This window comes from Sylvia atricapilla, chromosome 9 (genome assembly GCF_009819655.1).
Source record: "Sylvia atricapilla isolate bSylAtr1 chromosome 9, bSylAtr1.pri, whole genome shotgun sequence".
Taxonomy (NCBI): Eukaryota; Metazoa; Chordata; class Aves; order Passeriformes; family Sylviidae; genus Sylvia; species Sylvia atricapilla.
In genome coordinates, this window is record NC_089148.1 from 11,198,504 (window position 1) to 11,213,695 (window position 15,192).

The 15,192-nt window shown below is 51.0% G+C and overlaps 1 protein-coding gene across 1 annotated transcript in view; it reads right to left on the reverse strand.

Moving 5' to 3' along the window:
* PDE4DIP (phosphodiesterase 4D interacting protein) overlaps window positions 1-15,192 on the reverse strand; it is a 389,196-nt gene that overhangs the window by 283,197 nt on the left and 90,807 nt on the right. The gene's annotated exons all lie outside the window — the stretch shown is intronic.

Here is a 15,192-nt window from a genome sequence, read left to right on the forward strand (position 1 = left end):
TTTACACACCGCAGCCTTCGCAGCTCCGGGGCTGTGGCTCCGTGCCCGCGTCACGCTGCCGGCCCCGAGGGACGCGGGCAGGAGCACGAGGGGCGCCAGCGGTGTGAAATCCGGCCAGTCTCTGCGCTGATGTTTGCAGTCGGTCTGCCTCTGTTCTCTGCTCCATCTGCCGTTTGCACTAGGGGAAAAATAGCCCAGCCGAAGTTGGTGGCATCCGGAATACCCGGCCTTCAGGGCATGGCTGGGCTCCAGTGCTTGCACCCCCTGGAGGATTCTGAGAGGGGACACTTGTCTGCAGGCAGGCAGGAGGTCACACAGTGTGCCACTGGCAGCACGGCAGAAATGCACAATCCTCAGCCAAGCAACACCAGCGGCCTCAGCCTGTTCCCCTCTTTGGTAATCAGGATGAAAGCCCTGAACAAACATACGCAAACTATAAATTCCTTCAGCTGCTGTCTTAGGTGTACAGTCTCTGCACTCTGTCCTCCTGCCTGCTGAGCCGTTTGTCCTGGTTTCCAGCTGGCCTGGCTCGCTGCTATCCAACACATCCACGCACAGCTCCTCTCTCTCTGGACACTGCCATCCTGGCACAAGGTGTGTGTGTGTCCTTTGTGCCATGGTATCCCTCCCCATCACGGGTACTCCAACCTACTGTGCACATCAGAGACACCCTCAGCAGGGACCACAGCCAAAGAGACGTTGGGAAGCAGATAGGACATGCTATAACCATCAGGCTAGGGCATGGCCATCCCTTTTGTGCCCCTTTCCCTCTGTTTTCCCACACTGGCTCCGCTCACCTCAATTCATCCCTTTCCCAGACACCCCACAAGTCCTGTGTGCTTCAGAAGGCTCTTCCCAGCACCTGCAATGAGCTCCCTGTGCCTGTGGCTGATCACCCTCTTTGCTTGGCAGCTGGGAAGGGTTTCCTAGCTCCTCACCAAAGCAGATGCACTAACCCAGGCAGTGTCTTCTCCCCGTCAGGCCACCAGAGCTCACACGTGAAACAGATTCTTGGCGCATTTGATGCCTTTCATTTTCCTTCAGACAGGTCCTTCCAACAGACTCCCACACTGACATCAAACAGCTCTTAAATATTTTCATTGCATGACTGCAGAATCAGTGAGTGATAACTCAGGAATTTAACGACATCTCCATCTTGATAATTTATCTCTTCCTTATCTCGTGTTGAGGGATTCTTAACTTTTTCAGCGTCTGCAGCTTCATAGAACCTAGAAAAACGAATTCTTCCAGTGCATCTTCAGTACAGACAGACAACAGAGAACTCAGATGTGAGCAAAACATTTTCTTCTCCTAAGATAACTTTTCCTTGTACTGTCTCAGCCCCTTCAAGGCTGGCATGAGAGAAAGAACCCAAGATAACTTTGTTTTTTCACAGCATCTCCTCTCCTTTGGTGGTGTTCTGTCCCAGGCAGGGAGGCAGCAGTGCTGCCAGACCACCAGCTCCCGTGGGAACAGGTCAGCACCAGGGCTGCAGGGTCACCTGCACCCCACCTGTGGCACCTCAGAGGTGAGGTAGAGCCTCATGAGCTGACTTGCTCCAAGAGAGAAACCCCCAGGCGAAAAGAGCCCCAGCCTCAGCCCTGCTCCCTATATAGCTGGAGAAGCCTTCAGCTGCAAAAAAACCCTATGTGTGTGCACAAATAAATGATATTTCAGGGAAGAAGGAAAAAAAAAAAAAAAAAAAAAAAAAATAAAAAAGAAAGAAAGAATTAAGATTCTCTCAGTCTTTGCAATTCTGATGCAACCTTCAGTGCAAAGAACAGCAATAAATCTGTGCTTTTCCCAGGAAATGCTTTCTGTGCGTGGGGGTGCTGCTGGTGGCAGTAGCGCCTGCCTTCCACTGCCCCAGGTCCAAGGTCAAACATGTCTTGCCCCCAGGGCGATGGTGTTCCATGGGGGAATGGGTGAGTTCCGTGAGGTGACAGTGATCAGATAAAACACCAAGCAATGACTCAACAAGTGGATATCTTTTTCTTTGAAAGTCAAGCAAGAAAAGCACTTGCAAGCAGTGAACGCATGTCTGAATACCCTCAGTGTGTTTGAGCTGGGGTTAGCACCCAGCCAGGCCCTGCAGGAGCTCACCCAGAGCCTGGCTCCTTTCCTCACTGCCCAGCTCGTGCCTTCAGCTTGTACCACCTCTCCCACACATCAGCTGGGAGGGAGCTGACGATCTTCACTCTGGCCAGAGGAAGATAAATTGCAAAACCCTTTTGGCCTGCAGCGTGGGGAACAGGCTGACATGAAATGGATGAAATGGATGCCTCAGGGTGCCCTCTTGCCCTGCTCCCCCCGCTCTGTGGGGCTGTGGAGAAGCCCCTCGCTGTCCCCAGAGTGTGAGTGCCAGCCATAGTGCAGGATGTCTCTGGCTGCCATCCCCCCATGACTCAACTAGGTCACCGAGGCAGGGAGACAGCCGTGCTGCCAGCGGGGCTTTCTCTGCTCTGAATGCCACAGCTCTCATCTGTGACCTTTTCCAGTCTTGGTCTGAAGACGGAAGTCCTCACTCAGGCTCGCTTTTGCACGTACCCTTGGCACTGAAAGCTGTGTGAGCTCTGATGGGAGCGAGCCCTTTGGCTTTGGGACAGAGGTGAAGGCAGGACACTACCTCCAGGCTGGTGCCCCATCCTGCTGGGATGGTGGATTGTGACCCACCATCCAACCTCAAACACTTTGGGCTGATGCTTTGCCAAGTTTCATGCCCATCTTTCAGGCAAAGGTTCTCCCAGTCAATTTTCTAATCCCTCCGCTGATTTTTCTATGGTTACATTAATCCTGGCAGGCTAATTTTGCTAATGGACAGAAGTGTTTGTGTTTATGACTCATTCGTAGCTGCACACTTGCCATCTACAAAATCTGTGTAGGTCTGGGCACAGATGTTGGTTAGTGCTGGAAAATAAAACCTCTGTGGCTTTCCATGGCACTCACACTTCTCTCAAGGTTGTGATGTTCTTAGCCCTGTCTGATGGTCCACCCTGCCTCCCACGGGGACACTGGAGTGAAGGAGAGATTTTTAAAACAACTGTCTCCCTGGGACCTCATCATGCCACCAGGAGTGTCTGAAGAGCTTCCTTTTGGTGTCTTTGCTTTCTAGCTTGATATGGCTTTGGGGTTAGGTTTAGCCTTAACTGAAAAAAAAAAATCAGTTTTGTTGTGGTTTTTGTTTTTGTTTTTGTTTTTTTTTTCTGGAAAAATTCTTTTGGTATCCGGTGTCTGAACAAAGAAAAAAAAAATCCCAGAGAAGTTCAGCTGGTAATGAGACAGAGTCATTTGCACAGTGCCAGGAGCAGTGCAGTCATGTTTCCCCACCTTGCTCATCAACACTGCTGAGTTGGGCAGGAGATAGGATGGAAAAACTGAAACTGCCCAAGTTAGCTGGAAATTTTTACATGGAATCTGCTGCCTCCCCAGAGCCCCCCACAATGGGCAGCCCCAGCTGCAGAACCATCCCTGCCCGAGAGCCACACCTGAGTGCAAAAACACCCCAGCAGTCAGAGAGAGCCCACCTCCAGCAGAGGGACCCTGGGATGGAGAACACAGAGGTGGAGGAAAAATTCCAGCCTCTGAAATGGAGCTGGCTGGTTCTCCTTCAGCTGAAATGAAAGCCAGGGGGTTGTGGGGCTGCCACAACAGATGCAGGCCAGGAGCTTTGCCAGTCTCTGGCTAACTCTGGTTGCATGAACATAAATGTGCACTCCTGAGCAGAGCTCCCCGTGGCTTTGCACTGGAAGTGTTGACAGAGGTGTAGACACAGAGCCTGGGAGCCCCTTCACCTGACAGCCCTGGGGCAGCACTGCTCCTCTAGGGCTGAGAGAATAGGGATTGTTCAGCCTGCAAAAGAGACCCGAATGAGCTTATGGGAAAGACTGAGAGAGACTTTTTGCAAGGATAAGGGGGCAATGGCTTCCAACTGAAAGAAAGTAGATTTGGACTAGATATTAGTAAAAAACAAAATTGCTGTGAGGGTGGAGAGGCACTGGCAAAGGTTACCCAGAGGAGATAGGAAAGCCCCATCCTAGGCTTGGAGGAACCTAGTCTAGGGGAAGGTGTCACTGCCTATAGCAGGAGGGTTGGAACTGAATCAGCTTTAACCCCCCAATCCAAACCATTATAGGGTTCTAAGGAAGACACCCCAGAGACAGTGGGTGCCAACTGGTCCCTGCTGTCTCAGCACAGTGTCCCTCAAGCTGAGCAGGGGGGCTTTGATGCTGGGAGTTGTGGGTTGGTGTCCTTCCTTGTCCCCCTGCAGTCCTTTGTAGGCTTTCAATGACACAGTATGCATGTAGTCAAACCTGGGCTAAAAATGTGCTACTTAAGGCTGTGATTTTCCCAAAGTCAAAGCAACCCAGTGCTAGCATCCTCAAGGCTTTTGAAATCTTCAAAGATGAACAAGCAAAACCCCACCTGTCAGATGCTGACAGTCTTCTGGGGCAGAGGATTTCTCTGTGCTAGACACCAGGACCTTGAGAGGAGGAGCAGCGACACAGCCTTGTCCCAGTGCTGTGTCCCTGCCCTCCCTGCAGGGATTGCCTGAGGTTGGCTTCAAAGCCTGGTAGGAACCCCAGCACTGCTCTGAAGCCTCAGAAAAGAGTCAAGCAGCTGAAGGAGCTGTGTAGTCTGTGCCCTGCCAGAGCTGCCTTGGGCAGCTCAGAGAGCTGAGCACATTTGAGCTGTCTCAAACCACAAATTGCTTGGCCAGTTTTTATTTTTGAGCAGCTCTTGCCTCTGCAGGAAATACCAATCTCTCTGTCTCTGTGCTTGCTGGGTTTCATGAGAGCTGAAGGAAGAATAACAAGCTGGTTTCCACAAAAAGCATCTTTGCTATGCAGGGAGCAGGGAGAAATTTCCTCAGGGCTATAACCCAGTGATGCCCCCAGTAAAACAGAGTAGCAGGGGAAGTACTGGAGTGAGCCCTGCGAGCTGCAGTCCATCCCTGTCCCCTCAAACCAACGGCACCTGTCTCCCCTCTCCTCCCCACCAGTCCAGGTTTTTGTGGTTTTCCTTTAGACCCCTTCTCAAGCTGGTGCCTACTGGGCTCAAAAAGTCTCCTGTCGATCTGCTGTCTGCTAGCTAATCCAGCAAATAATCAGCTTAAAGAAATGAATGACTGCTAAGTGTCCCGCAGCACCACGTGTGGTTGTGAAACCTTGGTGGTGGCAGGGCTGGGTGGCTTTGCTGGGCTGGCTGCCTGTGCCCTCCCCTGGCTCAAAATCAGCAGAAGCTGAGAAATCTTGGGACCGTTTTATCTTTCATTTAGCTTCTCTTGCCTTCTGGTGACCGCCTGATGAATGAAGCGTGATTTGCTCCAAGAGGACATGTGGGAGGAAGGGAGGGAATGAAGTCAATAAAGTGGATTTCACGCTACTGACAGCTGGAAAGCCAATGTGTCAGGGTTAGGAGTAGGGCTGCCTGTTTGGGGAGCCAGGTCACTGACTGCAGAGCTTGCAGTCAGTAATGACTTAAACCCCTGTGGAGCAGCATGTCAGCTGCTCTCTGGGCCTCATACATGCCAGCACTCAGCATCATGTCACATGGGCCAATTTGTGCTGACTCCAGAAGAAATTTCTCAGGTTTCCTGTGCATTCCTGCCAAAATTAACTCATTTGAGTTACTGGATGTAACATTTCTTTGAGGCAGTGCCAGGCTAATGTCTGGACTTTATGATCTTAAAGGTCTTTTCCAAGCTGAATGATTCTTTGATTTACAGTACACAAGTTGCCTAAGAGGAGATAAACTGCAGGAAATGAGCTCACAGAGAGGCAGTGGTGGGAGGGCAACTGCTCTGTCACGCATCCACTGTATGAGGCTTGCTGTGGACCCTACTCATGGGTGCAGAGCCCTCAGAGGCGCTTTTATCTGACTAAATTTTCCCTTTCTCAGCTCATTTCCCCCCAGACATCCCCACTGTCACTTCCAGCTCCTCCACACACACATGCAGCAAAGTCCTGGTGGGCTGCACATAATCAGAGATGGGCTGTGGGAGTGGGCCAGGGGGAATTCCCCATGCAGGTATTTGCATTTCCTCAGGCTTTGGAGGAGCATTTCCCACCACGTGTGACTGCCCAGGGGCTGTGACAGCAGCTGTCAAGGGGTAGCCTCAGCAGGGCCCACGATGGTGAATCTCCTGTACTTTTGTGGTTCTGTGACTCACTGACGTGAATCTGAGCTCAAAGTCTCAGTGGGACTGAATAATTTCATCCTGGAGTGATGAGGGACCTGGAGGAAGAACTTGCGAGGCTGCTCTCCCTCATTTATGATCAATCCTGGATAACTGGGAAGGTCCCGAATGACTGGAGGTTGTGAAGTGTGAGGCCCACGTGATGCCTTCAGTTTTAGCTTTCATATTATCCAGATTCTGTACTGCATTAGAGTAGAACTCTGAACTTCATATAAAGTGTTAGCAAGTTCTCCTCACAGCTCAGTCAGACAAAACAATCCTTTTCCAGCCACAGAACCAAGGACACCGTGGCGCTTCAGGCCCAAAAAGTACAACCAGCAGTGAACTGAGGAGAGCAGTCTGGGAGGATGGGACTGCAGAACCTGAAGCTGTCATTGGACAATTAACCCCAAGATGGAAATGGACCAAACTTACAGAAGTGGGAAAAGTCGTGAGCCCTGGTCCATCTTGGGTGTAGCCATGGCTGGGCTCTTGTACTGCCCAAGGTGTATCCTTTGAAGGCTTTTAAATAAATCCCTACTTTATTCCTTTAACTCTGTCTGGCCTCTGTTCCAGGCAGCCTCTCAAGGCATCACACACACAAGAAGGATGTGGGGAATGACAGGCCCGTCAGCCTGGCTGTGGTGCTCAGCAGGGTTCTGCGCAGATCACCTTGTGTGCAGTCACACAGCACACACAGGACAGCCAAGGGGGCAGACCCAGCCAGCACAGGTCCTGCCTCACCAACCTGATCTCGTTTTATGACCAGCTGACCCGCCTGGTGGATGCAGGAAAGGCTGTGGATGTGTCTACCTGGATTTCAGCACAGCCTTTGACACCGTCTCCCACGGCACACTCCTGGAAAAGCTGTCAGCCCATGGCCTGGACAGGAGCACCCTTGGCTGGGGTCAGGGCTGGCTGGATGGCTGGACCCAGAGAGTGCTGGTTAAAGGTGCCACATCCAACTGGCATCAAGGGTGTCCCCAGGGATCAGTGTTTTTTAGCCTGGAGGAGGCTTGGGTGATCTTATCACTCTCTCTACAACCACCTCAAAGGAGACTGTAACCCGGTGGGGTTTGGCCTGTTCTCCCAGGCTATTTGTGTTAGGACAAGGGGACTCAGCCTTAAGCTGCGCCAGGGGACGTTCAGGTTGCACATTTGGAGGAATTTCTACACAGAAAGGGTGACTGGGCACTGGGATGGGCTGCCCTGGGAGGCGGTGGAGTCACTGCCCCTGGAGGTGTCTGAGGACTGACACGGCACACGGTGCCATTTTTGGAGTGACAAGGTGCTCTTGGGTCATGGGTTGGACTCGCTGATCTCCGAGGGCTTTCCCAACCGAAATGAACCTGCGATTGTGGGACAAATGCTACAGGAGGAGGCACAAACAGACCTTATGTACCCAGACAGCACCGAATCCTCTCTGGTTTTCCATGGAGATGTAATTGACTGTGCCCAGCCCAGCAAGGGAAAAAGCAGCATCCTTGTGCCAAGTGAGATGCCAAACTCCTTCCCCAGGGAAGCTCTTAACTGGAGGACTGGACATGTCAAGGACACACATCAGCCTTTGTGCTTGAAGGGTGATGGGCTTTTGCCTGATGATCCTAGGAAGGGATTAGACTTTAGATGAGGTGCCTTAAATACAAAACTCACTCCTGAAGTGAGCAGAAAACCATAGATAAGGACGATGTAAAGATATTGTTAAACCGCCAAGGAATTTCCCCAACAGAGCGAGATGTGGTGGCAGCCACAGCCGACCCTGATCTCCCTGATCCCCCACCTCAGCTTCTGCCAGACTCACACAGCCACCATGGTGCCAGGGGATTTCCAGAAGACACAAGTACAGACAGGAGCCTCCTGCAGCAGCACAACATGGGCTGGTCCCATGGTGCTGTGGGCATTCATTTGCATCCTTGGTGATGGCCCCACAGTGCCCTCTCAGCGAGGTGTGCACCATAGAGAGGAGACATTTGCCATACCCTAGCACCCACAGGGGCTGGGAGGAAATGTGATGTGCCATCAGCATCCAGACTACTGCCTCTTGGCAGTTGTGCTCAGGTTTGCAGCCCAGAGCTTCCACAGCCGTTCAGTGATGGTGGTGGGACAGCTGCTCCCTCCCTCTGCCCGGCTGTCCTGTGTGCCCACCACTTCTCTGACCCCTGGGATGCATTGGGATCCCTGGAATGGCAGCTCTGGATTTGGCAGTGATGCCAGGTGGGGCTGCCATACCTGCCTCTGAGTTTTTTGGGTCAATGCAGCTGCGAGGCACTGCTCAGCTGTGACAAGCCCTGGGGCTGCTGCTGAGAGCAAGGACATCAGTGGCTCAGGGACCACAGCTGCTCCAGAGGGACAGGCTGAGCCCCACTCTCACGTGGGCATTGCAGCAAAAGGGGGATTTTGGAACCCCCTTCTGTGCCACAGGCGAGCAGCTGCAGCCTCCCAGATCCCCAGCTCCATGGAGCTCCCAAAAAGCGTGGGCACTGCCCGCAGCCTTCTCCTGCATGGCTGCCACCAGGTGCACTTCTTCCTGCTTGCTGCTCGCTCAGCCTCTGGACTCCTCCAGACCTTAAGCAAGCTGGGGCAAACTGCACCTGCTCCACTAGAGCAGCACAAGGCAGCAGCAGTGTTATCCTGCCCAGGGAGCAAATATGCCTCAGGCATGACCCAGACATGTCTTTATGCCTCTGCTCTTTGATTAGAAATCCCTAGTGCTTCTCTTCCTCCTCAGTCTCAGTTTGAAAAGCAGCTCCCTCTCATCTGTGACCACGACAGGGAGCACAGACCCATGGCCCAGGGCATTCTCATGCCAGAGGGTGCTGGGATCACCGGTCTGGGACACATCTAGAGCACTGATATCAGCCCAGCAGAGAGGGGAGCTCGAGACCAAGGACAGGTTTCTGCAGGAACTGGAAATCTTGTTCTCATCAAAAACTGGATGGTCAAATCATCCCAGCCAGTTCAGCCCAGCCTCTGGCTAAGGACCACATTTTCCCCTGTGGTTACCATTTTCAGAAAGCATTAACAAATAAACATGAAAGCCCCAGAAAGCAGAAGCTGTGACTAATGGTGTTTGAGCTTTCTCCAAGTTTAATATCAGAACAAAATACAATTACAGGAATAGGAATGAGACCAGGCAGTGTAGTGAAGGGTTGGCTGGGAGCAACAAGATGCTCCTCCATGGCCTGGACAATCTGGTGTTTAGGCAGTCAGGCCCATCCATTTATTTGTCACATACTCCCTTTTAGTAGTAGCAAAAGCAAGAGCCACAAAGTGCTCAGGGGAGCAGATGTGCATCCTCACCACGATGCCAACAAAGACATCCATGGGAGCTGTGCTCTGCCTGTTTCCGTCTCCACCAACACTCAGGACATGCAGGTTGTACTTCCACAATGCTGGCTCCACGCCTGGCCTGACACCTCTGCCCCACTGGACCTTGAGCACCTCTGTGGTCAAGCAAGAAGCTTCAGAAGGGGCCCATGAGATTATTCCCACAGGCCAGGCAGAGGCACAGCTGTGGTTAGGCACCAGCTCTGAGGTGCAGCTCATTTGCATTATGCACCTTCCTCAGCCGCTTTGATGTGGCAGAGAGGGTCTGGCTCGGGCTGCAGGAGCACAGGTGAGCCCAGCCCATCCTCTGGGGAACTGATCACTGCCATCCAGGCAGCCTGGCTGGCTGCTGGCACAGCCCTGCTCCCCCCTGTCCCCACTGGGGCCAAGCTGAGCTAGCAGCAGTGTGACATGCTGGGGACATGGCCCCACCCATCCCGTCACCACCTCCCCAGGGAGCCCAGGAGGGTTTGGGTGGGGGACACCGGTTGGGAGGGCACTGGGGAGGCTGCTCCTTCCTCTGCTCATGCCTTCATATCATTTCTGCAAGATAGGGCAGGGGTCGGTGGTCAGAATTGCCGTTCACCAAGTTACTGCTCAGTCCTGCTGAGCTCACTCCTGGTGTCTCTGTCCAGACAGCCCATTAATCTTGGATTGTCTTTTCCCTTAAAACAAAGATTAGCCAACCTAAAGGTTTGCAGTGCAGTTGTTTAATCAGAACTGTCTGGCTATAGCCACCGATTAATGACTAAAAAAAAGAAATGGCAAAGTTGGTTCAAGTCTTGAGGGGCTTGATATCAGTATTTCAAAGTTGTGATTTCCAAACAGCTCCTCTGTATTAATGATGCCTCTTAGACTTTGTTTGCTTTATTCCTTATTTTTTGGCTGTGGATGCGTTAAGTTAAGTTTTAATGAGATCAGCAGTGTGCAGGGTCAGCTCCTCCCTCGAGCACTGGTGTGGAGGAGGCCACTTTACACACATCCAGAGCATGGATTGCTCTCTACAATGCCAACGGTGCAATACATCCACCACTTGCACAGCAAGTCCTCAGGAGCTGGAAATGGGAGACTGGATGAGCTGTAACACAGCCATGCAGCAGGGAACAGCCAGGCTGAGCCTTCAAAGTAGAACTCTTTCAGAGTGGCACCTGCTGGCACAAACACAGTGGGTATCTGTCCCCCACAGCTGCTGACCAGCCACAGCTGGGCTGTGCTCAGGTGGTTTTTCAATGTGTCTGTGTGTGCTGATGGGTTTCTGTCTTTGTCTCTCACAGTTTTTTCCACTCCTGGGCATTCTGAAGACTCAAATGACACAAACCCCCATCAGTGTCCAGGCACTGGGGCATTTCTGGAACTGGAGCCCACAAAACCACAGGTCAGAGCAGCAGCTGCCCTGACAGACACTGACACGTCCCTCCGGCAGAGACTGCACCCGTGGCTCGAGGGGTTTCCTCTGAGAGAACACCCTAAATCAAGCCTTGTCTGCTGTGTTTTGCTGGGAAGCTCCAGGAAATTGCAAGAGAATGGTTTTGGCATTGGTTGATGGCTTCCCAGCCATCCCCACATCCTTCACAGGGCAGGTCAGAGGGTTAGGAAAGCACAGGAGCTGCTGCACAGCCCCGTGCTGCTCCCTGCACACAGCTGGCTGAGCAGAGGCTGACCTCAGCATGTCCTGGCGCTTGGAGACTGGGTTCTATCCTTCCTTCCTGTCTGCTTCCCAGATTAGCTTTTCCAACCTTTCTAATGAAAGAAAGAAAGAAAAAGAAGCCTCATCACACTGGGAGCTGCTCAGGGCCCTGCTGTCCCAGGGACACAGGCATGTAGTCTGGCTCTCTTCTAACAGGATTTAGGACTTGCTGTACCAGTGTTCACAAGCTGGTTTGAAGCAGCTGAGTAAATACTGGGGGTTTTTGCTCCAAGGGCTTCTTCGCCCCATTTTTTAGCACTACCAACCACAGAGTTGTGAGATGCAGCCAGTGCTGTTCCCCAGGATGGCTCCCCAAGGCTCTGTGCAATGCCTGTGATAGGTCCAGAAGGGACACCAAGACAAAGCTCTGCTCTGACACCTCTCTGTCGTGCCTCCCTCCACTGCTGGTGGATGTATGGCAGAATAAGGGAGCCACACACTGTGGCATCTACTGCCTCCATGGAAGGTCCAGCCCAGCTCTCACACAGCCCCTGCTCACAGGTTCCAGGAGAAACCACGGAGTCCAGCTGAGACACTTTGCAGAGCAGGGGGAATGCAGAGATGACTCTCCACACATGAGGAAGGAGAATGACCTGCAGCATCAATCCTTTAATGAGCCATCAGAAAAACAGCAAGGCTGCACTGGCACCAGGCACTCCCAGGGCACAGGAGCAGAGCCAGGCTCTCGCTCCCCCTTTCCTGTCTTTAGGGGATGCAGAGAGTAGATAAGAATAATATTAAGCCATTTATTATGGAGTTACTCAAGAATCTATATATTATAGAGCTAAACCCCATATTGCCAACTTGGAACAAACTTCTGGTGAGTATTTTGGAGAGGCTAGAGACAGAGGCAAAATAAAGCAGGCTGAGCTGCCTTTTGCTTTCTTTGTGGTGGGAAAACAGCATTGTAGTGAGAAATTAAGTTTCAGTGGGAGAAAGAAGTCTGAAATATTTATGTTGCTCTACGGATAAATCCAGTGGCTGCTCCCATCAACATTACAGGAACAAACTATAAATATCTAAAAAAATCAAGCCTACATTTCACAGAAAGAATACACTGCACAGACAAGCACCTGCTGCTCCTCTGCCAAACCCATCTGGAGCATCAGTGTGAGATATAAACAGAAGTACAGGGAAGCTTGCTCAGCTGGAGCCAAATCCCTTCCTGAGATGCAAAGCTGTGCACGCGGAGAGAGGAGCAGGAAGAACACGCACATCTGCCAGGACTTGGGCAAGAGCCCTGCTGACACATTCCAAACAGGGTTTAAAAGCCTTCAGAGGATTCAAAGAGGTTACAGGGTGCTCCATGGAAAGGCCAGCGGCCCTTCCTGTGAGATGAAAGTGGCCCCAGCTCCAGCTCGTTGCTCTTACCGCAGTGGCATTTCAGAAGTGGCTCTTGTTGCACAGAAGCAGATATCTGATTGTGGGAGCCTTCATTTAACAACAAACCAGCCCATCACTGGGAAACTGGTTTCAGAAATTCAAATGGAAACAGTGCTTTTTAATTATAACCAACACAGCGCCAGCAAGACAAGGCCACAGTCTTGGAGCAAGGGTTTGGCTGTTTTGAGATGTTGAGGAGGGTTACATTCATAGCCCTGGCGTCCTGCTTGGCATGCAAGTGAAAAGGTTTGGTCAGACTGAAGCCAGGTCTGGAAAACTGTCTGAAAAACTGTCTGACAAATAACAGATTTTCTTTCTGACTCCCACGCTCCCAGGGATGCAGATGACATTGATAATTTTGGGGATGAGATGAACACTTCATCCCAATCCAGGCCATGAAGCAAGCCTGGGGAAGATCTCAAGCACTTTTACCCCCTGTTCATGAGGTGGCCAGTGGTTTTTCACTACAGATCTAGAAGTGGAAGCAGAAGCAAAACGTGGCAACTTTCAGTACACTGCAGAGTTCCTACAGGGTTAAAGAGCATCAGATGCAATTCCCACTCTGAGGACATGGCAGGTGATATCTTATCCCTTCCCTTCTGTCTTTCCATATTCTGGCATGACTGTAACAATTCCAGGCCTGAAGCAAGAGGCATGGGTCAGAGGAAAAAGCCTTCAGTGGTGAAGCACAGCAGGTTGCCCAAGATAACTTTGAAGTTCCACTGAAGGTTTTTGAGCTAACATCTGTCAGGAACAGTTCTGCTCAAGCTCAGCTTGCCACAGAGCTGGCAGGTTCTGGGTGCATCTTGCAGCAAAAGACAGACCCTGCCAGACTAATTTCTGTGCTGCTGTGAAGTTCAGCAGTGCTATTCATTTTAGAGGTCTGACTACTGTAGTATAGACGTGCCATGTCACAGCCTAACAGTGATACCTGTCACTGTCAGCATCCTGCTCTCAGGGCAGGGCTCCAAGGAAAACCTTCACTGGCTACATGGCCACACACCAGAACTGGAAAAGGCACTACTTCTCTGGTCTCATCTCTGGAAATAAAGAACCTGCTCTAATTTTGAGCTTGGCCTTCTTTGAGCAGGGGTGGAAAAGCAGCCCCCAGACAGCCACAGGGATTAGCTCAGTTGGTTATAGCGTGGTGCTCATAATGGGTCTGATATGGGCCATTCCCTCAGTTGTTGGACTCCTGATCCTTGTGGCTCCCTTCCAACTCAGAATATTCTTGTGATCCCTTGCAGCTCCATGACTGTAGAAGCCTATAAGCATTGCTTCTTACAAAAACTCACACTTCATGGGAAAGTGCTTCGAGAACGTGTGCCTTTCACTTTTCAGATCTCTACAATGCAGCTGACATGAGTTCTTTGTTTGAGCCTTTGCTGTGCAGCAGGTATACCAAATGCCCAACTCTGTCAGTGTGGAATTGGCTCTTCAGAACACAGCTCAGGCCAACCAGAGGGAGATTCTAGTGCCACACTTCCCGCCAATTTTGTTTTAGAACCCGCCCATGATGCTGTCAGAGGCTGGGTGCCACCTTCAGATCTGAGATCCTCAGAGCTACCCCAGAGTTTCTAGCAAACAAGCTGAATGCTTTCATTTTACACCAGAAGCATCACAACTATCTGGGAAATCTCCCTCCCACACCTCATAGTCTGTATTTGGGGTGGCTTGATGATCTCACCACCATACAGATATGAAGGTTAAACATGGCTTTTAAAAACTCTTGCGTAAAAGCCACTGAGGTCAACTTTTAAGCTCAGGCTTGCTCTGACCAGCTTAAAGACAGAAAAACAAGTAGTCAAAAGAAGATAACCAAAAGAAATCATCCATCTTTTCTCCCCCTCTCCCCTCCTAACCATATACTGCCAGACCTACCTACAACTGTCCCCATCCTGCAGGCCCTGCTGCAGTTGTGTCCTTGCCTTTCCCTGTTTCTTCATAATCCTAAAACTACCTTCTCATGAGAAGAGCCACCATACCTGCCCAGACACTGCCTCTTGCTATGCCTGACTCCACAGCACATCACAAAGGGGCTGCAGGAAAGCCAGGAACACACAGCTGCACAGCCCCTTGTTACAAAACTGGTGCAACATGAACACTCACAGAAGTCAAGAAAGGAAGTTACAGAAATAGTAACTGGGAAGAAACATCAGGGATCTTCACCATCCTCAGTCCTGGAGTACAACAGAGAAGAAAACTTCACAAGAAATATGACAGGTCTCCCATCCAAATACATTCCAAATAGGAAAACCAGAATGAAGTGGAACCATGACCTTCCCCTTTCATATTCCCCCAGAAGAAGCTATTTCAATTCCATTAATCTGGAGGCACAGTAAGTGAGTCACACTCCATATTAGAGGACAATTCCCTTTTTGCCTTGTTTTGTCACAGTTTCTAATCAGAAGTTCCCCAGGTAAGAAGAGGAACAGTGTCAGCTTAGAGAATTGCTCATCTTCACAAGAGTCCACCTCATAACCATGTAATGAAAAGGATCCCACAAGCTGCAACATAAGCTGGACAAGGCCTCTGGAGTCTGAGCTCAGAAGGGAAACTACCTAAGAGGGGAGGGCAAGGAAGCAGATTCTCTTCTCACAAAAGAAGACAAAAGCACACC